The 11,503-nt window shown below is 40.7% G+C and overlaps 1 protein-coding gene across 1 annotated transcript in view; it reads left to right on the top strand.

Annotated features, from left to right (window-relative positions):
- Window positions 1-3,601: 3,601 nt before the first annotated feature.
- The window catches only part of LOC124004672 (D(2)-like dopamine receptor), a 55,224-nt gene continuing 47,322 nt past the window's right edge, over window positions 3,602-11,503 (top strand). Inside the window, exon 1 of the mRNA XM_046313349.1 lies at window positions 3,602-3,996. The gene's annotated coding sequence lies outside the window, so the exon portion shown is untranslated. The remainder of the gene's footprint in view (window positions 3,997-11,503) is intronic.

The raw sequence follows: 11,503 nt of genomic DNA, 5'->3' as shown, positions 1-11,503 counted from the left end.
CTCTCTCTCTCTCTTTCTCTGTAGTCTGTTCCCTCCCCCTCTCTCTCTCTCACTGTATCTCTCTGTATTTTTCTAAATCTCTCTCTGTCTCTCTTTTTCTCTACCTATGTGTGTGTAGCACAACACAAATGGCTGCTTGCAAAAAACATATGCCAAACAATACATGAATACATGCCAAACAATATATGATTAAATATGGTGGTATCTACCAGTTGTGACACGTTTATTTAGCACTGATTAATCTATTATACTTTCTTCATGAGAGAGTTCAAGCAAAGTGTACATCCATGAAATATGGCCAGGCCAATAACATTTCCTGACAGTGTAGCTATTTGCAGCAGATAGATAGAGTACTGGACTAAATATGTAGAGATGAGTCCTTTCATGGGACTGTATTTGTCACGACTTCTGCCGAAGTTGATGCCTCTCCTTGTTCGGGCAGTGCTCGGCAGTCGACGTCGACGGTCTTCTAGCCATCGCCGATCCATTTTTAATTTTCCATTTGTCTTGTCTTGTTTTTCCACACACCTAGTTCTCATTTCCCTCATTATGTGTTGTGTATTTAAACCTCTGTTTCCTACATGTCTTTGTGTGGTATTGCTTATTCTGTTTCATGTTATGTGCACATTAATCTGTTGTGCTGGGTTATGTTAACCCGAATTGTTATTTAGTGTTTATTTTGACATTTGCTTCTGGTACGCCTAAATAAAAGGCTCTGTTGGGTACCCAATGTCTGCTCTCCTGCACCTGACTCCCTTACAGCCATTTACACATACCTGGCAGCATTATTATTTTGTCACATCATAGCACCTGCCTTCTGTACATAAGACACACTACAGTCCCTTACGGTCCCTTGTGACTAGACATGCAGGCTTTGAGCCAAGAGATATAATGAGAATCAGTGCATCACAATTGCCTGGAGTTAGACTTTGTAGCTGTGTCCGTTATTAAATAAGGAGATGCATGTCAGTCGGACTGGGAGATTGAACTGTTCAATAGAAAAAGAATGATAAATAATGATGATCCCTACATTCTATATCAGGCAGGATTTTGCTGGTTCGTACTAAAGAATATACCCAAGTAGAGGCTTGGAATGGTGTAGTGGTCTAAGCCTCTGCCTCTGGAGCACATGTACAAAGTACAGCTGCCAGCATGACCTAAAATCCAACCCACTACTCTCTCAGCACTGTTTCTCCTACCTTTCAGCTCTTGTATCGCTCTATCCAATAAGCATACAACATCCCTAAATATATATATAAACAAAAATTATATAAATAAATAAGGAGCTGATGCTTGAAATTAGAAGTTACCGTGATGTATTTTTTGCAATCTACAGTTGTCATCTCATCAGCCCAAGTTAATAGAGGTTGTTGGTGGCAGTGCCTAGCTTTAATGGTAGCCCCGCGGCACTATGGCGGGTGTGAGCTGTTAGTGCCCATGGCCAGGGATGTGACTGGAGAAGACAGGCGGATTGATAGGAACACTGTTCTTGTCATGACAAGGACATTCAAACCCATGAGGTGTTTCTGATCATGTGTGCATCCCAAATGGCACCCTATTCTCTATATAGTACACTACTTAAGTTCTGACCAGAGCCCTATGGGTCCTGGTCAAAAGTAGAACATTACATAACGAACAGGGTGCAATTAGGGGCGCAGCCCACCTCTGTTCTCTCTGTCCTTTACACCCCATGGGAGATGGATGGATGTCGTATAGAGGCAATGGTTTCTTCCTCTCTTTTCTACTTTATATTCTATTGGGTGATTGTGATTGATTTGACACAATCTGTTTGATCATGTGCTTGTTCTGTCATGAACATTTTAAGATGTCATTGTTCTATAGTGGGTTTGCAGTGCTGCATACATAATGGTCCCGAGAGCATTATGTCATCTACATTTAAAAAATGGCACAAATGATCTCAACTTCCTCCTTGGTAATATGTTTGCCAGTTCGAGTTCAGTTCAGTGGCTGTACGTATTTGGGCCTTTTGATTTACTGTCATCAGTATAGTATCTGATGTGATGTCTGCAAAGCACAGTTGTTGCAACTGTGGAGGAGCACATTTCTGCCACTGGGAGTAAAACATTGCAAATTTGTCAAACTTACTATACTGTTTAATGAAGTGAAGACTCACACCTCACACCTCACTCAAGTCACACCTCACGTGTTCTAATATTATATGCCAGTCATTGTATTCGTAAGCAAAGGCTACATTGTATGTGTTAACTTCACATAAAATCCCAAGTTCAAGAAACATTGGGAAACTGCGGCACTCCAAAACGTTTCTTTTAAAAAATGGACAAAAAGATATCACTTCAATTCACCTTTCTATTATTTGTCCGGGCAGGCTGACGCGTTTTGGCAGTTATGCCTTCATCAGAGATGTGCGGAAGCCATTGTTTTTTTTTATAAGCAGGTGAATAGGTGATAATTACAATTGCCCACACCTGTGGAAGGGCGGTACATAGTGGTAATAAAAACATTAGTGAACCAACAATTATTACAGTATACATATAAATACATATACAAACACAGATCAGCAGAATAAACTTGATGAATAGCATTTAGGTATCATGATGACGTATTGGAAATTTGAGACATTTTTGGTGGATTTGGTTTCTTCCTACTGTACAGTAAAGGCTACAAAAATAGATGCTTGGGGGTATCTGGATAGAGAGACTGTAGTTGAATGTATGTAGGAAAATATACATAGGTATTCAAAATACAGCACATCCATATCATCTACATGTTAGCATCTCTGTAATCCTATGGGTTGGTAAAACGTATTTTACTGTAAGAGTGGCATATTAGAATTGAATACTTCCAGTTGCCTTACGTGTGTGTGTGTGTGTGTGTGTGTGTGTGTGTGTGTGTGTGTGTGTGTGTGTGTGTGTGTGTGTGTGTGTGTGTGTGTGTGTGTGTGTGTGTGTGTGTGTGTGTGTGTGTGTGTGTGTGTGCGTGTGTAAGTACAGTATGTGACTGGAGCATGGTTCTCTAAAGGGGTATTCGGAATGCACTGAACTTTTCAACTTTGTGGAAACACTCACCTGCTCCCTTTTAGGAATGTAAATGTGTAAATGCCTGGCACAGTTTGGTAAACGAGCACTTTTATTTTCACATGAAATATGAATGTTGACCTTGTGATCCAAGACACCCACTACCTATAAATGTTTGTCATTGTCTCTCAATTCAGGTGTGAACAGATCATTGGTCATGTAAAACTTGATTCACACATTTACATATTCAATTGCTTAATTTATGGATAACGATGAACAACTTGCAGGCATCTCTATCATTGTCTAACATAATGCCTTTTGGGACTCCTTAACATATATTTAAAGAGGCATCTCCTTAAAATATTCTCAATCGAATTTTCCCCACCAGTAGGCGGGCCAACAATTCCACTGTCATTCGTATTAAAATAATACAGATATGTCCGGCAGACTACATAAACTCAAACTCAAACTCAAACTCAAGACTGTCTTTTAAAGAGCAAAATGCGCTTATGCTTTCCCCCCCAAAGGTTTAAGAACTAGCCCCGCCTTAATTTTACAGTCTATTCTGCTCGTTATAGTTGGAGCGACAATTCCACCGCCAGCGTTGAAGGTTACCTCGTGCATAGTGCGTAAACGGTGCAGGGGGGAGACGGATATTCCGCTGCTCTCATACACACTCTATCAACCGCGCGGTAATGATGCTAGCCTGAATCTTACCTAAGGTTTTCAACAAACAAAAATAATATGAACTTGAGTATGATATTGTAAAAAAAAAAGCAATGTTTTTGTGAAGAGCGTTCGTCAGACCATATGGCAGTGCCTTTGGTGGAGCAACTTATCATTTGCTTCTGAACAACCAGACTCGATGAACAATTTAAGAACTTTGAGAAAAATGTTCAAGCCAAACAGAGGACTTCAAACGCGGTGAATTTGGATATCGTTGGAATTAAAAGACTGATCCCTGTAAGAGCAGTGATTCAATCAAACTTATGGCGTGAAGGTAAGCGCATATCTTGCTCTGACATCTTAATGAACACAGGTCTAACGCTCGAGAGGTGAAATTGTCCACATTTAAGATAGACTACCCGATACCTGCACTATAAAGGAAAGTGTAGACTAGATACAGTTGCTTAAAGTGGTATTTCAAGATCATAAGTTTTTTTTCATGTAATTAATGCTTCTTTTAAGTTTTAAATTGGTAACAATTTTGCGCACGGCTGAATTTGAGAAATCGATGAGGTATTGAGTAATTTTATTGAATTGGAGCATATGCTGTAGGGCAGTGATAATTTCATGATCAACTAAACGATGTGCTCTCGGCTAAGACATTTGCGTGCGTGAGTGCCTGCGTGCGTTATGTGTGTTTTTGCGTGGGTGTCTGTGTGCATGCATAAATACATATTTATCTGCTTGCTTAAGTTTGTGTGTTTGTTTGCAAGCATGCTCTCGGCATCAAAGTGAATTTTTGTGGCTTTAAGGATGATTTCTGTGTAATATGTCAGTGATGGAACATGAAAAGGTTGCATATTGGTTTTCTTCAAAGGTCTTGATGATGGAGCAAAGCAAACATGTGATTATATACACACTCGCCACTAGTAAGTAATTGAAAGACTTATTGAATGTTTATGGTCTAGTGTGCCCCAGTGAGTGTGTTTTTGTGATCCTGTGAGGGAACTGCCTGTTTAACTCCTGCCGCTTCTTGTTCCTATCAACAGCCTCCCGAGAGCAGCAACACCATCTTTAATATGTCTTACATGTGTTGCCTTAGAATATAAACTACTGTTACATACAGTAGGCTACACCTAAATCAATGAGGGTTGTACACATGTAAGGGGTTTTGTTTTGACTCTACTCCACTTTATTGTTGTATTTATTACTCTTTATGGGGTCCAGCAAAAATTAAGGCAATTATACAACAACAGATTTCACAACAGATTTCACAACGCATTAAGTGTATGCACTCAGGCCATTACTCTACTACCACCACATATCTACAACACAAAATCCATCTGTGTGTGTGTGTGTGTGCGTGCGTGTGTGCGTGTGTGCGCGTGTGTGTGTGTGTGTGTGTGTGTGTGCCTCCCACAATCTCTGCTGTTCCATAAGGTCTTTTTTTATCAGTTTTTTTAAATGTATATCTAATTTAGCTAAAACAGTGTTTAATCCCTCAAGTGAATTATTATATGAGCAATGATAAAAATAACAAGGTGGAATCCACAGCCGACAGTCGTACTCATGACAAAAGATGATGATAATTGCTATTTTCATCATTGCTCATATAATAATTTACTTGTGAGGGACCAAACACTGTTTTAGCATAAAATGCCAGCAGGCGTTTGGAACATATTTAAAACAATTACACAATTACTGAGAAATACCTAATTAGCCTGAATGGTGACAAATTAAAATGACTCAATACTCTCCAACTGCAGAGAAACATCTTTAAATGCAAACTGCGGAGAGACAGGAATAAATGGACACACTGTGTGCAATAATTATTTAAGCCACAGAAAATAGCAACTGTTGTTACAACTGAGTTGCAGTGATTTCGGGTCTGATCAAGCTATGTTATGCTACTCTTATGATTATTTCTTTGTGTGCTGTCCATTGTCTTGCTTACTGGCAGGTCGGAAGCCTATAGCCCCATACCATCTCAATACGATCCTCTCAGCTCTCTGGTTACTCTGTACTGTATCTCACTCTTGTGCTGCTGATGGCAATCCAAGCTGCTGCAATTACCCTACAGATCAGGGGTTTCCCAAACTCAGTCTCCCCCTCCCCCCCCCCCCCCCCCCCCGGGTGCACATTTAGGTTTTTGCCCCAAACAGCTGATTCAAGTAATCAAAGCTTGACTATGAGTTGGTTATTTGAATCCACTGTGAAGTACTAGGGCAAAACCCAGGAGGGTGCACGTTGCCTACCCTATTTTCTAAACGAGAAGGATTCGAACAATCTAGCTTTGTTTACACGCTTGAGTCATGTTTGGTTTGTTTGGAGGTAGACTGTAGGCTTCAGCAGATTTCCCCCTTGCAGATAGCTAGCTGTCTCCCATGATTTATGAAGACCTCCATTTGAATAGTTGAGACACCACCACAATAGTACTGTAGTCTGCCAATACATCATGGCTCATGTTTCCATACCTTCAGTTTCAATAACCACAACCTTAAAATAATAACACATTAAGACATCATTTTCTGGTGTGGGTAGACGTTAGGTGACATTGGGTTTTTCACATGTCAATCATTTAATTATATTGGTAAACAACTGAACTGATATTCCCACTTTGAGTACCTTTTTCCCGAGTGTGTCAACTGCCGGACATCTCTTGCAAGCAATGCTCACAGAAAGGATTGGAGATGGAGGAGGCAATTAAGTCCAAAAACCAATAAAATGTATGGTCTGCTTATGATGGTGCAGGTTACAGTCATACACTGACACAGTGCATCTGTCTGGTCATTAAGGGGCTATAAGGGCCAACACGATGAAGGGGGTGTAAAGTGTCTGACCAGGAATGAGAATGTTATGCATTTTAAATGGTATTTATGGCATGTGTCATATGTTCAGACAAACCTGGGTTCAAATAGCATTTGTTTTCTTCCAAATTAAAATATTGAGTGTTTGATTGTCTGCCAGTTGGGTGGGTATACACTTTTAAGACTTATTCCATTGGTTGCAATGTGCCATACAAGCTCAATCAAGCACAGCTCAATTATGTTATAGAAAATGAATACTACTTGAACCCAGGTCTGATGTACAGTATCCTTAGTATTTGTTGCATCCAAAATACCATCTACTGTATACTGTCTGGATAACATCTCTTCTTATTGAAACACAGAGGAGTACATTTTTACATAATAACATAGGGAAGATTTCAATTGCATACTCCTCACGTCCTCTCATTTCTCCTCAAAACCCATTGGAGGAGAAGGTCAGAAGGGAGGGACCGTATAAACCTTTAGTTGGCCCTTAGTCCCTTTGAACTCTTATCCTAAGCTGATCAAAACGTCATACATCTGGCATCACACTTGATTTTAAATGTTCCCTGACAAACCTTATCTAAACAAATGGTCCACGGTGAAATCCTTGCCTTATCATAAGTAAGCAGTCTTGGTTATTTTGGGTTCTTAGAAGCAGAGATCCTTTCTCCCCCCTCTATCTCTCTCTCATCCACTGCAGGATTATAAAGAGACAATGCTCCCCTGGGAGACGTTTAACTCCTTTTAGTCACAGTCAGGCTAAATTGTCAAAGCTCTCTCCACAGACATACGAACACGTGCACACAACAATACACACAGGCATACACACACACACACACACATTCATATGGGTGTCCTCTATGGTTACTTCTGCATGGCATGATAAAGTATCACAGGTACAGGAGCAGTGCGTGGGTAAAATCACCAGTGAAGCCAAGCCAGGAAAAAAAATCTGTATTACAACCTATGTGTTGTGATAATTGCGTCATTCGCCTGTTAGTTCATATGCCTTGGCACTGTTATATATATCTATATCTAGCCCTAAGGCCGAGACAATAAGAAGACACAGTGGCAGAATAAATTCAAGTCCAGAAAATATATTGCATGCAACAAACAGTTACATTACCTACAGTATGGTCAAGCAAGTTCATGTTTCTGACATTTTTGGACTAATAAACAACTATTGATTTAAAACCACAGAGTTGATGCAAATCACAAATCACAAAGAATACACTATTGCAGCATCATTTCAACTCATTTCAACTTAAACATTTCAACATCATCAATCAATCATCAAATTTATATAGAAAGCGCTTTTTAAATACGCTGATGTTACAAAGTCTGCTAGGAAAGTCCGGAACCTAGGAAGAAACCTAGAGATGAACCAGGCTATGAGGGGTGGCCAGTCTTCTAGCTGTGCCGGGTGGAGATTATAACCGAACATGGCCAAGATGTTCAAATGTTCATAGATGACTAGCAGGGTCAAATAATAAATCAAAGTGGTTGTAGAGGGTGCAACTGGTCAGCACCTCAGGAGTAAATGTCAGTTGGCTTTTCATAGCCAATCATTCAGAGTATCTCTACTGCTCCTGCTGTCTCTAGAGAGTTGAGAACAGCGGGTCTTGGACAAGGTAGCACATCCGGTGAACAGTTCAGGGTTCCATAGCCGCAGGCAGAACAGTTGAAAAAGGAGCAGCAACATGACCAGGTGGACTGGAGACAGCAAGGAGTCATCAGGCCAGGTAGTTCTGAGGCATGGTACTAGGGCTGAGAGAGAGGGAGAGAGAAAATATACTTACATTCACACAGGACACTGGATAAGACAGCAGAAATACTCAGATATAACAGACTGACCCTAGCAGCTCTTTCAGTAGTTTAGTTGGAATAGGGTCCCGTATGCAGCCACCAGAGGACTACGCCACAACCTGATGCAAGTGTTTTCTGTCAATGACATTTAGCTTGTGGTGTGACGTGATTGGTATGAAGCCAAATCCAAACGGGCTTCCATTGACACTTTTTTTTTGGTGCGCCAGTAACATTCAAAGATGAGCTCACTCAGATTAGCTCAACTCTTGATTGGAAAATTATTTTATGAATGTTTTATCTAAGGAGGCCAAATGATCGCTGGCTTGCTGTGCATCCAATGCTATGAATGGCAACAATATCATACCCTTTTTGACCAGACAGCATCAGATGGATGGGCTACACATACTGAGACAGAGGGGTACTGTTTTGTTTGCTCGGACGCTTTCTCCGGTGAGATACATTCCGCTTCTTGCGAATTGAAGGAAATTCATGAAACAGAAACGATTTGTAAATGTTTAGGGGAAGCCTGGCTTCTCTTGGCAGCCATGAATACACACCACTGCACAGGTTTGAAAAAATTTACAAAAAGATGCATGTTAAGCTCCCTACAAGTTCGAGACAACGATTGTCCAAATAACAGACTATTGTGCACAAAAAAGAGAGAGAAGAAAAGTGCTTGAGTGACATGAAATCTCTCAACAACATCTCAATGTGGCAACATGTTCAGTCAAAGGACCATTAACTGTGAATGTGGCACTAGAACTGGGCTGGTGGTTGGTGACATTGACAGACTCCGAGGTGTGTAGGGAACAACATTTACCCAGGTTTGAAGTGCAGAACCTCTCTTTTGTGATGTTAGTCTGGAAATGTTTCAATAAGATCTAAATGTTAGACTACACAGTGTGGGTTAGAGTGTGTATAGTTTAAATAGCTTTTTAACTGCAGTTTAGAAATGTTCCCCCAACTGGTACAAAACCTTACTGTGTGACTGTTACTCTGGGCTTTGATACATACAAGTAATGGTCCAATCAAATATGTTCTTATTAAAGATGAAAGATTTACATCTGGAAATAGCATGTGTCCATTTAGACCTTGGCCCATAACCTCAACATCACAGGAATTCATTAAAGGGTTCAGTGTTGATATATGGCTTAGGATCTGCCATGATGGGCGGGCTGTCAGTCATTCCAGGATGTTAGCTAGTAGCTACACCATGGGAGCCCTGTTCATGTGGAGAGTGAAGGTGGTTTGTGAAATAAGAATGGGTTAATCAGGCTCTTGGGAATGAAGTAGAAGCATAGGCTATATGTAAAAATATCTCTCTCTCACTCATAACAAAGAAGTATGTGGACAACTGCTCGTCAAACATCTCATTCCAAAATAATGGGCATTAATATGGAGTTGGTCCCCCCCCCTTTGTTGCTATAATAGCCTTCCACATTGCTGTGGGGATTTCCATTCAGCCACGAGCATTAGTGAGGTCGGGCACTGATGTTGAGTGATTATCCCTGGTTCGCAGTCAGTGTTCCAATTAATCTTAAAGGTTTTCGATGGGGTTGAGGTCAGGGCTCTTTGCAGGCCAGTCAAGTTCTTCCACACCGATCTCGACAAACCATTTCTGTATGGATCTCGCTTTGTGTACAGGGGCATTGTCATGCTGAAACGGGAAAGGGCCTTCCCCAAACTGTTACCACAAAGTTGGAAGCACAGAATCATCTACAATGTCATTGTATGCTGTAGTATTTAGATTTCCCTTCACTGTAACTAAGGGGCCTAGCCCAAACCATGAAAAATAGCCCCATATCATTATTCCTCTTCCTCCAAACTTTACAATTGGCACTATGCATTCGGCCAGGTAGTGTTCTCCTTGCATCTGTCAAACCAGTTTTTGCGTGTCCAACTGCCAATAGGTGAAGCGTGATTTCTCCCCCCTGAGAACAAGTTTCCAATGGTCCAGAGTCTATTGGCGGCAAGCTTTACACCACTTCAGCCGGCACTTGGCATTGCGCATGGTGATCTTAGGCTTGTGTACGGCTGTTCAGTCAAAGGACCATTAACTGTGAATGTGGCACTAGAACTGGGCTGGTCCCCTTAGACATTTAGTCAGAATGACTAGCTTTAGATTAAGCCTCGGTGCAAACAGATGGTTGGTGACATTGACAGACCCCGAGGTGTGTAGGGAACAACATTTACCCAGGTTTGAAGTGCAGAACCTCTCTTTTGTGATGTTAGTCTGGAAATGTTTCAATAAGATCTAAATGTTAGACTACACAGTGTGGGTGAGAGTGTGTATAGTTTAAATAGCTTTTTAACTGCAGTTTAGAAATGTTCCCTCAACTGGCACCAAACCTTACTGTGTGACCATTACTGTGGGCTTTGATACATACAAAATAATGGTCCAATCAAATATGTTCTTATTAAAGATTTACATCTGGAAATGGCATGTACCCATTTAGACCTTGGCCCATAACCTCAACATCACAGGCACTCATTAAAGGGTTTAGTGTTGTTAAATGAATAATATCTCTGTAATAGCTCCTGTGTGGGATTCATACTCTCCATAGGCTCCCCTTTTCATAATTTAGTCCTTGATCTCTCTGATTGAACTGTCTTACACACAGATTCAAGTTTACATTTTCAAGTTTGTCACATGTACAAGTACAGTGAAATGTCTTTCTTGCACACTCAAAACCCAACAACGCAATAATCAATAACAATGTAATACTAGAAAATGTAATACTAAAACAAAGCAATAATAAGAAATATGAAAAACACAAGTAAGTAAGCTTACTATATACAGGGTAGGGCTGACTCCATTTAGTAGACTGGTAAATTGTTTGGTCGATAGGCTGTTGGTCGACTGAGTTTTTTTTTTTTTAGTCGAGCAGCCACAATTTTTTCATGGTGCACAAGACATGCGTCTGACTCGCGCCTGTCTCAGTGGACTAATCCATTGTGGAGGCCACGGGGATGGAACAGTCCATCACTCTAAGACGTGATACTGAAACTGTATGCTTATATTATGTAAAAAATAATGGTGCAATAAATCTAAAGTTATTTAAGGACAAATGCGGTTTCTCCCACGTTGGATATGGTCGCTGTTTCAGAACCGCGGACAATCTTCAGTGTGCGGTAGAATTAGCTTATTTCCCTACGTTGCTATGTGCATAACAGCAAAGTTAACCAACATATTGGGCGGAAGCAGCAGCAGCAGAGACAAGGAAA

Source organism: Oncorhynchus gorbuscha, linkage group LG19, assembly GCF_021184085.1.
Source record: "Oncorhynchus gorbuscha isolate QuinsamMale2020 ecotype Even-year linkage group LG19, OgorEven_v1.0, whole genome shotgun sequence".
In the NCBI taxonomy this organism is placed as follows: Eukaryota; Metazoa; Chordata; class Actinopteri; order Salmoniformes; family Salmonidae; genus Oncorhynchus; species Oncorhynchus gorbuscha.
The sequence above is the reverse complement of the archived record's forward strand: the minus strand, read 5'-3'. Positions and strand labels throughout refer to the sequence as shown.